At 50.2% G+C, this 14,328-nt stretch overlaps 1 long non-coding RNA gene across 1 annotated transcript; it reads right to left on the bottom strand.

Annotated features, from left to right (window-relative positions):
- Window positions 1-110: 110 nt before the first annotated feature.
- Window positions 111-14,320, bottom strand: LOC128103956 (uncharacterized). Its single transcript, XR_008215808.1, has 3 exons — window positions 11,118-14,320; window positions 9,086-10,702; window positions 111-5,616 (listed from the first exon to the last, which is right to left on the bottom strand). It is a non-coding gene; the product is annotated as an uncharacterized LOC128103956 (long non-coding RNA).
- Between the last annotated feature and the right edge of the window lie 8 nt (window positions 14,321-14,328).

Genomic DNA, 14,328 nt, shown 5'->3' with positions numbered 1-14,328 from the left:
CCGTGGGGCAGGCCTGGGGGGGGGCAGTGGGAGGGGGAGGGGCAGGAGAGGGGGCAGTTGGAGGGGGAGGGGCAGGAGAGGGGGCAAGTTCTGAGACCCTGTCTCTAGCTCATTTGCACCAGGGGCAGGGATTTTTATAGAAGGCGCTGCAGATGGGAATAAGGAGAACCAGGCCCTGGACTGGCTTGGTGCTGCCTTGCTGTGTAATGATGAGCCAATGCCTTCACCTCTCTGGGCCTCTATGCATGTGGGTGTGACTGGTCTCTTGGTCTGGCAAGACTCAGGATTCCTGTGGGTCCAACGCAGTGTCCCACAAACCACCACCTAGGTACCCCTGATAATGCTGCCACTTGTCTGGTGTCCACATTTTCCTCTATAGTGTCTCTACTCATTCTTGGTGTGTGTGTGTGTGTGTGTGTGTGTGTGTGTGTGTGTGTGTGTGTGTATGTGAAAGAGTGAGTGAGAGAGAGAGAGAGAGAGAGAGAGAGAGAGAGAGAGAGAGAGACTTTTTCAAGAAACCAGGAAGTTCATAGATATGACCAAAGTCTGAGCTGTTGTACGGGTTGAGAACAGCCCAAAGGTACCACGGATCAAGTCCAGCCTATTGGTGTCTTTTGTGACTTCTAAGATAGATATCTTTTTTTAAGCAGGGTCCTTCCTCTCTTCATTTTATATATTTATTTACTTATTTTTATTTTTGAAGTAGTACTAAGGCCCAGGGCCTCAGGCATGCTAAGCCGGTGTGGTACTCCTGATCTGCACCCTCGACTTTTTCCAACATTTTGTTTTGAGACATGGTCTGAGTTGCTCACACTGGCCTTGAACTCATTCTGTAGCCCAGGCAGGTCTTATAATCCTCTTGCCTCAACCTCTTGAGCAGTTAGGATTACATATTCTGTTGTTATTACCTATCAGAACGTCTTTCTAACAAGAACATCTTAAAATCAGAGGCAGCACGGGGCTGGAGAAGGAGCTAAGTAAGCAGATTCGATCACTTGCTGCTGCTCTTGTAGAAGACACAGGTTTGGTTCCCAGCATTCACCTCGAGCAACTCACAGGGGAGCTGATGCCTCCACAGGCACCTAACATACACATGCACACACCCACACATGCACATAAAATAAAACCAAGTCATTCTTTAAAAATAAAATTGGAGGCAGCATTTCAATTCAGCAAGTTGGCCACATACATTCATTTTTCTATATTCTCTCAATGACTCCGAAAGATCTGACCCCCTAGGCCTGTGTTCCCTCACAGTGCCAGGCCGAGGTTGGGGGTGGGAGTTAGAGGCTACACAACCTTTGCATTTCAACGTCTCTCACTCTCGTGCTCCAGGCTCATGGGCTCCATCGGCTCCATCTGTCATCCTCATCCTCTTGCTTTTCCCAGGGTAAGGATATGTTTCTCGGATCTCCTGTCTCTATCAAAAACACATCAAGGAAAGACAGACCATGATTTCACTTCCCTCGGTTCTGGGGCCTCCCTCACCCCAATGTTTCCTACCCATTTGCATCAGGAGCAGGGACTTAAAGTTCCTGAAGGAGAGGGGCTGCCTCCTCACCTCCGTGCAAGCCGCAGTCAGCTCTCCCTCTCTGATGGGAGCTCTTTAGACCTTCATCCTACTGACCTGATTCCCACATCCAAGAAGGAACCACTGCAGCCTGTTGTCCCAGGCCCTTCCCACCCTGCAAGACGTGGCCACAAGGGCTTTTGGCTGGCATTGCTGGAGGTGTGCGCTGCATCCTACGAAAGTTCAGGAAGAGGAAGGGAGTGGGGAAACTTGGATCCCGGTTCAGGGCTCCCCAGGGACCTTGCAGCACTGCGGCCTCGCATTTTCTCTTTCAGTTAGCAAGCTAGACTTAGTCAGGTAAAGCAATTCCTACCACCAATGCCAAGTTTGAAAGGGCAGATATTCTGAAACCCCATGCAATCATGCTGACAGCGACCATTCTTTCTTCCTGGTTTCCACATGCCAGGCTGTATGCCAAACTCTTGTGGTAGTGACCTTTATCATGCAAGTAAAGTTTGCCACGGATATGTGAACTCGGGCCGAGGGCGCAGCCCAGTGGTAGAGTACCTGGCCCTGTGTATCATCCCCGGGGCAAGGTATGGAGGGAGAAGTGTGACTTGCTCCAGTCCGCGGGTACTGCAGAGACAGCACGCGACCAAGCCTTCCTCCAGAGTTCAAATCTTAGGGAACGTGTCATTAGGCTTTGAGGGCTTTCGTTTTGGTTTGTGAGACCAGCTCGCCCTGTGTGGCCCAGGCTGGCTTTGATGCTCTCCCCCGACCTCCCCCTACTTACCTCACTGCAAGGAGTCCAGCAGGCATAAAGGACAGAGATACCTGCTGAAGGAAGCCTAGATAGTCTACCCTCCCGCCTCACCCTTCCAAGAGCTGGGACATGTGCCACCATGCCCAACTTGGCACTGTTCCTGAAAGCATGAGCCCCGGATTCTTAAATGTGCAGACTCCTGAGCCCCCTCAGACCTCCCGCACTTAGCCCCCAGGAACGTGGACCTGGACTTTCAGCATCAAGCTGCAGCCCCTCTTCCTCACCCTTTGCCTCCATCTCACACTCAGACTTTGCTATGGGGTCAGAGTTTCAAAGCCTGCAGCAGCAGGTGTGCCCCTCCCCCATCCCAGGGCATCAGGGACCCCAGGCAGTAGCCAGCCTCAGCTCTCCCACCACCTTAGGCTTTTTGCCCTTAGAGTAAGTAGCTCCAGTGTGCATTCCTAAGAAGGGCGAGGCCAGGCAGAAAAACACACAAACCAATGGCTGGGAATTTCCAGCTCTGAGCTGAATAATAGATGTTTTGGAGAGGGTGTGTGTGTGTGTGTGTGTGTGTGTGTGTGAGAGAGAGAGAGAGAGAGAGAGAGAGAGAGAGAGAGAGAGAGAGAGAATGTATGTGTTGTGTGTGCACACGTGCATTTAGAGTGTGTATGTTATATGTTCAAGAATGGTATGCACGTGCATACAGCTGCTCTGAGTGGTGGGGAGAACTCAGGGGCCTCAAGGGTCCATGCACACGTGCTCAGTAAATAATGTTTCAACTCCAAGGACCTGAAAACCTAGTTCCAGGCTGGCTTGCCTGAACTAGCAGCCAAGTTCAGCGGGTAGAACCCCAGAGGGACCTCTGTAATGTCAACACGTTTGCAGTCAGAGCTGCCTCTACAGCCAGGAGAATTCCAGATGCCCTTCCTTAACCTCCCGGGCACTCGGCTGCCCCTAGGGGGCAGCACAGAACTGTTCCAGATGAGGGCCTTGTCTCTAGCAATACAGGGACACAATACAACATGGGACTCGCTGGCTGTGTGACTTTGACTAAGTTACTTACCCTCCCTGGGTCTTGTTTTTTTCTCCTATATAAAACAAGAATGATAACTAATCTCAGAGTAGAGAAGTCATGACATAATCCTCACCAAACATTCAAGAAAAGTGATGTGTCCCAGTGGGTTCCCAGTAAGTAAACAGAACCCATGATCCATGTTTCCAAATGATTTCACACACACACACACACACACACACACACACACACACACACACACACACACACACACACCCCGCTTTGAAGGCATGATCTTGGGGTCTGAAGAGATGGCTCAGTGGTTAAAATCACTCTCTGCTCTCCTGGAGGACCTGGGCTCAGCTCTCCCACCCACGGCAGGCAGCTCAGAACTGCTTGTATAGGGGATCTGACGCCCTCTTGGCTTCCAAAGGCACCATATCATGTACACATACTCACACAGAGACATACACATAACAAATAAATAATAAAGGACATCTTTGAAAAACAAAAAAAGACAAGGTCTCACATAGGCCGGATGGGCCTTGAACTCACTGTGTAGCCAAGGGTGACCATGAATCCCTAATCTTCCTGCCTCTCCTCCCAAGTGCTGGGATTGCCACCATGCCTAACTGGGGAGGTGTGGTGGTGGTAGGGGGGGATATCACATGTTGCCAGGGCTGGCCTCAAGCTACTAGGCACAGGATCCTCTCAACCTCAGCCTCCCAAGTCTCTGGGAATACAGTTGCTATCGGGTATTCAAATAAGAGCATAGAATCACAGAGTGACCGTAAACAAATACAGTCTTCCCAGTCTTCAGTTTAGTAAAGAAATATAGTGTGTCAGAGCCACACATCGCTCCTGTCTGCTTGTGCCTGTAGTCCCATCACTAGAGAGGCAGAGGCAGGAGGATTGCTGAGAGTTCAAGGCCAGCCAGGGCTATAGTGTGAGACCTATCTCAAAAAAAGGAAGAGGAGGAGGAAGAGGAGGGGAGAGAGAGGGAGGGGAGAAGGGAGAAAAAAGACATTATGGTATTATTAAGCGGATAAGAATAATCTGTAATTTGGGGCTGGAGAGATGGCTCAGTGGTTAGGAGCGTTGACCACTCTTCCAGAGGACCTGGTTAGGTTCCCAGCACCCACGTGGTGGTTCACAAGCATCTCTAACTCCAGTCTCAGATTCTCAGGGAATCTGACACCATCTTCTGGCCTTCTCAGACACTGCAGGAACATGGATACACATCCATAAACATAAAACAAAAATACATAAAATGTCAACAAAAGAATAACCCTCAGTTTGCACCATTTCCCCAAGCTGTTTCTTGCTGTTCAAGTGGATAGGGGTTTTCTCCTCTCTATGGTTTTGAACCTAGTAAAGTAAAATTATTGAATCACGCCGGGTGGAGGTGGCGCACGCCTTTAATCCCAGCACTCGGGAGGCAGAGCCAGGCGGAGCTCTGTGAGTTCGAGGCCAGCCTGGGCTACCAAGTGAGTTCCAGGAAAGGCGCAAAGCTACACAGAGAAACCCTGTCTCGAAAAACCAAAAAAAAAAAAAAAATTATTGAATCACGAATAATTCAAACCAGACTCTGAAGATGCTTAGACAGAAAGGGAAGTTTTTAGGTTTTCAAGTCCTTGGGGACTGGGATTGTTGTTGATGTCCCTGGAGTGCTGCCTCTCAGGCATATGACCTGGCACTCCTCTTGGGCTGGTTGGGGCTGAGCCAGCAGCTCTGGTGAGTAAGACGGGAAGCAGCGTGTGGGTCTCAACTCCGCAGAGTTTGTGTCGGCTGATTAGATGGACTCCCATCAGAGCCTCCGCACTGCAGGGAGCAAGTGGAGCCTTCAGTGAACGCACGCGGTCCACATGGCCATGTCAAGGACCCAAATGCCTTAGCCCCGTGGGAGTGCCAAAGCCTTCCCCAGGTGAGGCTCAGAGGGATGGCGAAGCCTTCCTTGGGTCCAAGTGAAAATATTGACAGCGTGTGCAGACAGTGCCCCCCCTAAGCTTTCTCTCTCCCGACTCCCATGTTCATGGCCTAAGGACTGCTTCTCTGCAGAACCTGCCCCCACTGCGATCAGCCAAGCCTGCCTCCTTGTTGAGCTGTGTGCAATCACCTTGCCTCTTCATGTATCTGTGTGTAACAACCCTGCCTCCCTGTGCAGCTGTATATATAAGCATACCGCGTCTCTGGGGTGCTGGGGCTTCTCCATCAGATGTTCCTGTCATTTCTTCATCGCCTCCAGTTAGGGTTCTGGGACGGAAGCCATGCAGAAAGAGGCACGGGACCACTGGCTCAGCCCAGGAAGTACCTGGGACGTGGAGTGTCTGGCTGTGGAAAGAGGCCAGCTGATCAACACAAACATGCAGGGTTAGAACAAATAAACCGTTGTGGTTTTAATCTGGGAGGGTTGGAGGTTATTTATGAGTCAGCATAACCAGTCCATCCTGGTGGTTCCAACACCATCGAGAAAGACAACCTTTGCTTGGAGGTTGACTGGGCATGATGCCATTCAAAGGCATCTTCTGATTTGGACACAGGTCTTGTATCACAGGCATCCATTTGGCCTTGAACTTGCTATATAGCAGAGGATGACCTTGAACTCCTGCTCTTCCTATCTCCAGGTTCCAAGTGCCAGGATTGCAGGCATGCACCACCATACCTAACTGAACACTGTCTCTTAATGGACATAAATATGCTGCCCACATGCTGGCTCTTTCCTCTTTACCCACCCTCAATGAAGAGGGCATGGGCATCTACATGGGCCTTCGGCTGCCTTTGACACTCATCAAATGGGTTCTAATGACCTGGATGAACTCACAAGGGAATAAACAGAGAGAATGCTAACACCATCAGGCACAGCTCTGCCAAGCACCCTGGTCAAGCTAATGCTTTTCTGGTACATTCTCTAAGTCCAGACGTGGAAACCTGGGGGCAGAACTCAGAATGCATTGTCACAGTTCTGGAGCACTTTCTGTATCAGTGTCCTACGAAGATTCCGTTGGTCAGCTGAGCCCCAGCTTTGCTCACCCGTGTGGTCCCTGCATCCATGTCCCCTGCTATGATGGTTATTTTTTGTAGTCAGCCTGAGTCCATCTGGGGTTAACTAAAAACCCAAGCTGGGCACACTTGTGAGGGATTTTTCTTGATTGGACCATCTGAGGTTGGAAGACCCACCCCAAATCTGGGCCATACTAGGCAAGGCAACCTGTACAGAGGACGCAGAAGGAAGACGCTTTTGAAAGCCAGGCTAACTGTTCTTGTTAACTGAAGCGTCAACCCAGAACATGGTTTTTGTGCTCACAAGCTCACCCTGAGAAAGGCTCAGGGCTACGCTGGGATCCAAAACACCCAGTGTAGTTGCTGACTGGCTAATAAAGACTTTCTATTGGCTTAGACCCATGTCCAAGCAGTCTTCTCTGGTGAATACCTCACAACAGTGATGAAGGGATTTTCAGGCTCATGGGAACCATGATGCTAGAGTGAGTACTTTGTGTAAAACCTAATCCTCTGAAGTGGGAAGGCCTGGAAGACATGCCCTTCACTAATCCTATAAGATGCAAAATGGTGAGGGGGCAAACACAACTCTGAAGAGCTTTGTAGCTGCCCTTTCCTTGGGCCGGACCTTAGGGTCAGAGATGCTATTGGGTGATTGAATTCAATGGGTTTCATTGGGCCCCAAAGTAGCAGCGGTCCGGTAGCATTACTGAATGCTAGCAGCAAGGTGATTGTAGTTACCATAGGCAAAGCAATGTCCATAATGGCCTGACCTGTAATGAGTAGCACAAGCAAAGTGAATATCTATATAGTAGCATGACTTGTATGGACCTTTGGCAGTGACTAGTCAGTCATAGTGTTTCCAAGCATGTAATAGATAGGAAGCCGACTGCATTTTCGCTTGATCTGTATAAGCGGAAACAATCCCACCCCCCCCACCCACCCCCCCCCCCCCCCCCCCCCCCGAGACAGGGTTTCTCTGTGTAGTTTTGGTGCCTGTCCTGGAACTCACTCTGTAGACCAGGCTGGCCTTGAACTCAAACTCACAGAGATCTGCCTGGCTCTGCCTCCTGAGTGCTGGGATTAAAGGTGTGTGCCACCACCGCCCAGCTGGAAACAATTCTTAAACAAATGAAAGAAAGGCTACATTGGATCATGGCAAAAGGGAGTCTTGGCCTGTGAATTGATTTTCAGACTTGAGCCAGTGTTCAGGCCCAGAACCCCTTGACTGAAGGGAAGGCAGGTTCCCTGAGGAAGGACCTTGATGTAATGCCTTTCCCCAGTTGTTCGGGACCCATGGCCTTTTACAAGGGTGTCTTTACCCTGGGGGAAAGGAAACAACTGAACTTTCTGGGTCTGCTAGATCCTGGTTCTGAATTTATTCTAATTCCAGGAGACCCCAAGAAACACTGTGGCCCTCCAGTTAAAGTAGGAGTTTATGGAGGTCAGATGATTAATGGAGTTCTGGTTGAAGTCCGTCCGACTCACAGTAGGTCCAGTGGGTCACAGAACTCATCCTGTGGTTATTTCCCCAGTGCCAGAAAGTGTAATTAGGATGGATATACTTAGAAATTAGCAGAATTTCCACTCTGTTTTTCTGACCTGTGGAGTGAGGAGTGTTATGGTTAGAAAAGCTAGATGGAAGGCCTTTGTAGTTATCTTTACCAGGGAAAATAGCGAACCAAAAACAGTATCGTGTCCCTGGAGGGATTGCAAAAAAGTGCCACAGTCAAGACTTGAAAGATGCTCGGGGTGGGGGTGGGGGTGGGGTGGGGGTGGGTTCCCACCACATCTCCCTCTAACCTTCCTCTTTGACCTGAGCAGAAGACAAACAGATCATGGAGAAAGACAGCTGACGGTCGCAAACTTTACTCAAGGGTGGAAAGGGACAGTTCCACTCACTATCACCCCTACTGACACACTAGAAAATTTTTGCTTTCTGTTCCAGAGATCTTAAATTCTGCTGAGTTTTGGTTCCAGCGTGGGGAGTGCTCAGCCTGGAGATACAGCAAACGTTTCACTGAACTGGAAACCCAGACTTACCACTGGCCACTTTGGGCTTCTGAGGCCTAAGCCAACAGGCTAGGAGGGAAGGAAGAGCGCCAGGAGGACTGATTGATCCCAATTACCATGGGGAAATTGGATTGCTTCGCACTGGAGATAAGGAAAATTACATCTGGAGTGCAGGAGATATGTGAGGGCATCTCCTGAAGTTATTACACCCTGTGATTAAAACTAGACAACCCAATACAGTCAGGCTGACAAAGAACTAAGACCTGGGGAGGTGCTTGCTGAGGGTGGAGGAAATACAGAATGGGTAGTAGAGGAAGGCAGGTACAAATGCCAGCTAAGGCCACGTGACCAGTTGCAGAAACGAAGATTAAATTCACAAGCATGTTTCTGTGGTATTTTGTTAAGAATGTGTTTATGCAGACATCTGTTTTCTTTCCTTGATTACTTTATCATGTGATGTAACATTAATTGAGGCACTATCAGTGCCTCTCATATTTAAGTTACGAGACACTCCAAGAATGTCCCTCAAGCAACATTGCCACCTGTTCGAAAATGCATGAAGTGTTTGAGGTTGTACGTGGGGTAATTATATTCTGTTAGGCATAATTATGGCCTGCTTATTGTTCTCATTTGGCATAAGGAGATACGAGTGTGCGTCAAGGGGTCAAATTGTGATGGCTATTCTCGGTTGTCAGTTTGATTACATCTTGAACTAAATAGAAATCCACACAGCTGGGCACACCTGTGAGGGGTTTTTCTTGATTGGATCATTTGCGGTGGGAGGACTCACCTAAATCTGGGCCACACCTTCTCTTGGTACCCCACATACCGGACATGGAGGAAGGAAGCCCTGCTCTTTGCCTGCTTGCCCTTACTCTCACTGGCAGGTCCGTTCCTTCGCTGGCGTCAGAGCCTACTTCTTTGGAATCGCAACGGATACTGAAGACCAGCTGAGACTTGCGGCCTCGCGGCCTGAACAACTACGGGTTTCTTGGGCTTTCTGTTGAGAGGAAGACATTGTTGGACCAGCTGCACCACAGTCTGTAAGTCTTTTATTTTGTATTTTATTTATTTGGCTTTTTTTTTTTTTTTTTTTTTTTTTTTTTTTTTTTGGCTTTTTGAGACAGGGTTTCTCCGTGTAGTTTTGGTGCCTGTCCTGGATCTCACTCTGTAAACCAAGCTGGCCTTGAACTCACGGAGATCATCCTGGCTCTGCCTCCCGAGTGCTGGGACTAAAGGCGTGTGCCACCACCACCCAGCCTTCCTCTAAGTCTTTTCCTGAATTCCCCTTGTGTATATACAGATTATTCTATCAGTTCTCTTCCTCTACAGACCCTGACTAACACACCCACCCACCCCTTGGGTCACACACTTTGTAGGACCTCTTGCCTGGGATAGACAGATTGCCCGTCTTTGTTCCCCTACTAACTCCCAGTCACCTTTGACTCGAGCGTCACTTCTTTCAAAGGCCTTTTCTTTTTCTCTCTCTTTTTTTTTAAATTTTTTATGATTCTTTGTGGATTTCACATCAAGCATCCCAATCTCACTCATCTCCCTGTCCCTTTGCTTCTGCTTCTGCTCTCTGCCCTTGAAATCTCCCCCAAAACAAAACAAAATTTGAAAGTTAAAAACAGAAACAAACAACAACAACAACAACATACAAAAAAAATCTTGGCATGGATGCTGTAGTGTAGATGTAACCAACCGTCTTATTAAATAAGAAACACAGAACCCATGCAAAGAAGAAAGCCAAGAGATCAGAGCTAAGAGCCTTACCCGTCTGCTGCAGCTAGCCTCTTCAGCCAAGAGAGACCTACTTCCTGAGTGTTTGTCTTTATATAGACTTTCTGTTCTGCCTTCTCATCGGTTGTAAACCCAACCACATGACCACCTCGTCACTGCCTGTTTGTACAGACCTCCAGATTTTCTATGGTTGGTATTGAGATTAAAGGCATGTGTCTCCAATGCTGGCTGTATCCTTGACCACACAGAGATCTACCTAGCTCTGCCTACCAAGTAGGCAGATTAAAGGCGTGCACCACTAACGCCCAGCTCTGCTATGGCTTGCTATTAGCTCTGACCCCCAGGCAACTTTATTAACATACAAATAAAATCACATTTCAGTACAAATAAAATATCACCATACTGTAGTGTGGTCACATAGTTTACCTTTTAGTCCATATGTCTTTACTTGCAAGTGTTCATTGCAGGGAGTTGTTGGTCTGGTTCCAGGCCTCCGGCTTCTGCTGCACTATCAATACTGGGCTCTCACTGGGGTTCCTTGGATATCCTGCTGTTGTCTTGTGTTCTGGAGATCCAGCAGGTCTGCAGGTCCGGCCCCCTTCACGTGCTCCAGCAGTTCATAGAGGAGGTGGATGTTGGGCTGGGCTATCTTGTAGTCCTGGTTCTGGACATGGGTGGTACATGGGTTGGTCAGCCTACCAGCTTTCCCTCATGGTCACAATTGGGACAAGCTTTCTAGTCCTGGCCCACCCAGCTAGCTCACCCAATGCAGTAGGCAGCAAGGAGCAGGGCCAGCTCTCCTGCTCTCACACCCTTGGGTCCAGCTCACCCACACTCACACCACCAGGGTCAGCTCTACTGTTCTGCCCAGGAGAGGTGCAAGGCCCGCTCTCCTGATTGCTGCAGTTGGTGAGGGGCAGGGCCATCTCTTTGGTTCTCATCTAGAGGCTGGCTCGCCTGCCTGCCACAGGTGGCAAGGGGTGAGAGGGAGGGCATATTTCCCTCACCCATGCCACTATGTGACAGACAAGGGGCACAGGATGGGCTCTCCTGCTCTCACACCCTCTGGGCAGGCTCACCTGCGCCCCCACCAAGAGGGTCCGCTCTACTGTGCTGTGCGGCAGGGTGCAGGCGCTGCTCTTCCGAGTGCTGCTCCCGTGAGAGGCAGTACCAATTCTCCCACTCTCATGACCTCAGGGCCAGCTCTCCCACTTGCCACAGATGGCGATGGGTCGGGGAGGTCAGCTTTCCCTCAGCCACCCACCATGTGGCAGATGATCTCCCACACACGTTCGAGGCACTGGATCTCCCGCACCTCCATCAACAGGGTCAGCTCAGCTCTACAGTGCTGACTGGGGTTGGTGCAGGGCCTGATCTCTCAAGTGCTGCAGCCGGGGAGGGGCAGGATCAGCTTTCCCACTCTCATGACCCCATGAAAGAACAAACAGCCGGCGGCGGCGGCGGTGCACGCCTTTAATCCCAGCACTCGGGAAGCAGAGCCAGGCGGATCTCTGTGAGTTCGAGGCCAGCCTGGTCTACAGAGCGAGCTGCAGGAAAGGCACAAAGCTACGCAGAGAAACCCTGCCTCGAAAAACAAAACAAAACAAAAAAAAAAGAAAGAACAAACAAACAAAAACAGGGCTGGGGATGTAGCTCAGTGGAAGAATGCTTGTTGTCTATGCACAGGGCCCCGAGTTCTGTCTCCATAAAAAATTAAAGTTCTGTTGATCACATAGGACTTTTTTCCCTTATCGTTTATTACTCCCTAGCAGTCCTGGGTAGACGCCGTTCACACGGTGCTTACGTAACAGCAGACAATGTAAGTGATCATCTAGAGATGAGTGTGTAGGAGGAAGAGCAGAGAGGCTGGGCAAATACTGTGTCATTTCACATCCTTGGATGTTGGGTTCCTCAGTGAGCCCTGGCTCCACCCCCCTGAGGTACCGTGAAACAACTGTATATTAAGGTGTACATATTGCTTAGAGAAATACAAGGGAACATGTGGGGCCAGCAGATGCCCGACTCTGCTCTTCCTAGAGGATGTGACTGGAGGAGAAGCTGCATGTTCGGGGACGTGGCTAACACATCTGGGTGCCTGGAGGGACACATGGACATAGCTCACGGTGCTGGTGCCTGACTGGCCTGGTTCCCTTCGGTTGGTCTGACTTCTCATATTTCTGAGCAGCCTGGGGCAGCATGCTGAAGCTCCCCTTCTGCTCTACCGCTTCCCCCTTATTCTCCAATTCCCTCACCATCTCCTTCCCCACTGTATGCTGGGGTTTTGGTATTTTTGTGCTTGAGAGTGAACCCAGGGCCTCATATATATCCAGACACAAAGGCTATACCACTCATTCACATCTCTTTTGAAACTATTTCAGTTATTTATGTATATGGATATTTTGCCTGCATGTGTATCTGTGTACCACTAGTGTGCCTGCAGCAGCCAGAAGAGGGCGTCACATCCCTTGGGATTGGAGTTAACAGACAGCTGTGAGCCACTGCATGGATGTGGGCACCTGAATTCAGGTCCTCTGAAAGAGCAACCAGTGCTCTTAACCACTGAGCCATCTCCCCAGCAGCAGGAGTCCAGTGCTACTTTTACTTTTGTATTTTGAAACAGGGCCTCACTAAGTAGCCCAGGCTGGCCTTAAACTTGTGATCCTCCTGCCTCAGTCTCCCAAATAGCTGGATTACAGCCCTGTGCCACCAGGACCTACCTATGCATCCTTAAAGACCCACCTAAGAACCTGGAGGTGATGGCACATGCCTTTAATCCCAGCACTCAGGAGGCAGAGGCAGGCAAATCTCTGAGTTCAAGGCCAGCCTGGTCTACAGATCATGTTCCAGGATGGCCAGGGCTACGCAGAGAGGAAGGAGCCCCACCATCTGCTCCTGGGGAGAGAAAAGGTGGGGAATCTGGCTGGGGAGGACAAGGGGAGTAGAGAGGATGAATGGGGCAGATGTCCGTCCTCCCTGAGGAATCTGTAAAGCCGATGCAACTCCAGTTATCTGTGGAGGTGGATTCAGCTCTGCTAGCTCCATTTAAAAATAGAAGCAGCGGCGCTCAGCTGAGATCTGGAAGGAGCCCAGGCGTGGCAGGAAGAGGGGGCTGTGCAGCAAACAAGACAAGAAGAAAGCTGTTGCCCCTTCTGGCTGAGGCAGAGGCTGTGGGGTGCCAGCTTCTCTCTGGAAAGGGGTCTCCAGGGTCATGGTTCCTCGGTCTGGACCCTGCTCCGAAGGAGCCACCCTTCCCAATCCTGTCTGCTAGGGAAAGGTATGAAGTGGTTATGAGGTCAAATTGCCAAGTGTTGATGAGGCTTGACCCATCTTCCTGATGGCCTTTGGATCTACCTGGGATTGGGTAAGGTTACAGGGGGATCCTTCAACACAAGCCTTTTAACCAGGCCACATCCAGTAGGTTCCTCAGAGTCTAGACTACACCCCCTTAGACCTGGGTGCCTAGCGCTGGCCCTGGTGCTGAACTAAGAGGGTCTGAATGGGCAGGAAAGAGGCCCTAGCAGCCCAAACAAGCTGTCACCCTATGAGCAGACTGCTGACTTCTCAATGGCTTCTTTCATTGCACTCATCAATTGAGCCTTGAGCTGTTCCAGTTCAAGGACCAAGGACCTGCCTTTGAAATAACCAGGCAATGGAATAAGTGCTCCTTGGGACTTATACGCTGGAGGGAGTTCAGTATCCTGAGACCCAGACATTAGAGTTGTGGGGACAGGCTCATCATCATGAGTGAGGGGATGGGGACCAACTGCACTGAACAAAGGACACATTTCGACCCAGTGGGAACGTGGTCTGGGTGCAGCTGGGAAGCAGGTGACAAGCAGCAGACCCGAGAGGAAGTCCGCAGTAGAATGCAGGAAAGGAAGAAGTGCCCGGGAGATGTGAGATGCCGGCTGAAACAGGGGCGCCTCGTGGGACATCCGAACAAGGATCTTGAGGCTGTGCAGAGAGGTCTTCAGACTGTTCTTCCGGGAGAGAGTGTGAAGTCAGTGTGGAGGCCAGAGAAGGGAAGACTCAAGAAGGCCGGAGTGGCACAGGAGGGCTGCGGGCTTGTTCCCTGAGTGAACACAGAGCCTCGGGAGATTTCTAAGCACAGAAGAGCTGTGACTTCTGGGCTACTGTGCTGGGGACAAAGTGCAGAGCAAGTGTGGCAGAAGAGGCCAGGAGGTGGATGAAGGAATCCAGGGGAGAGAGAATAGAATCTGAGTCTCTGACGGCCACACTGAGAGCTCTCCAGCAGATGTAATGCAGGGAGAGAGGAAGAGACGGTAAGAC

The sequence above is a fragment of the Peromyscus californicus genome, unplaced genomic scaffold (assembly GCF_007827085.1).
Source record: "Peromyscus californicus insignis strain IS unplaced genomic scaffold, ASM782708v3 Scaffold_8__1_contigs__length_139910024, whole genome shotgun sequence".
NCBI classification, from domain to species: Eukaryota; Metazoa; Chordata; class Mammalia; order Rodentia; family Cricetidae; genus Peromyscus; species Peromyscus californicus.
This window is presented reverse-complemented; position numbering and strand designations above follow the sequence as displayed.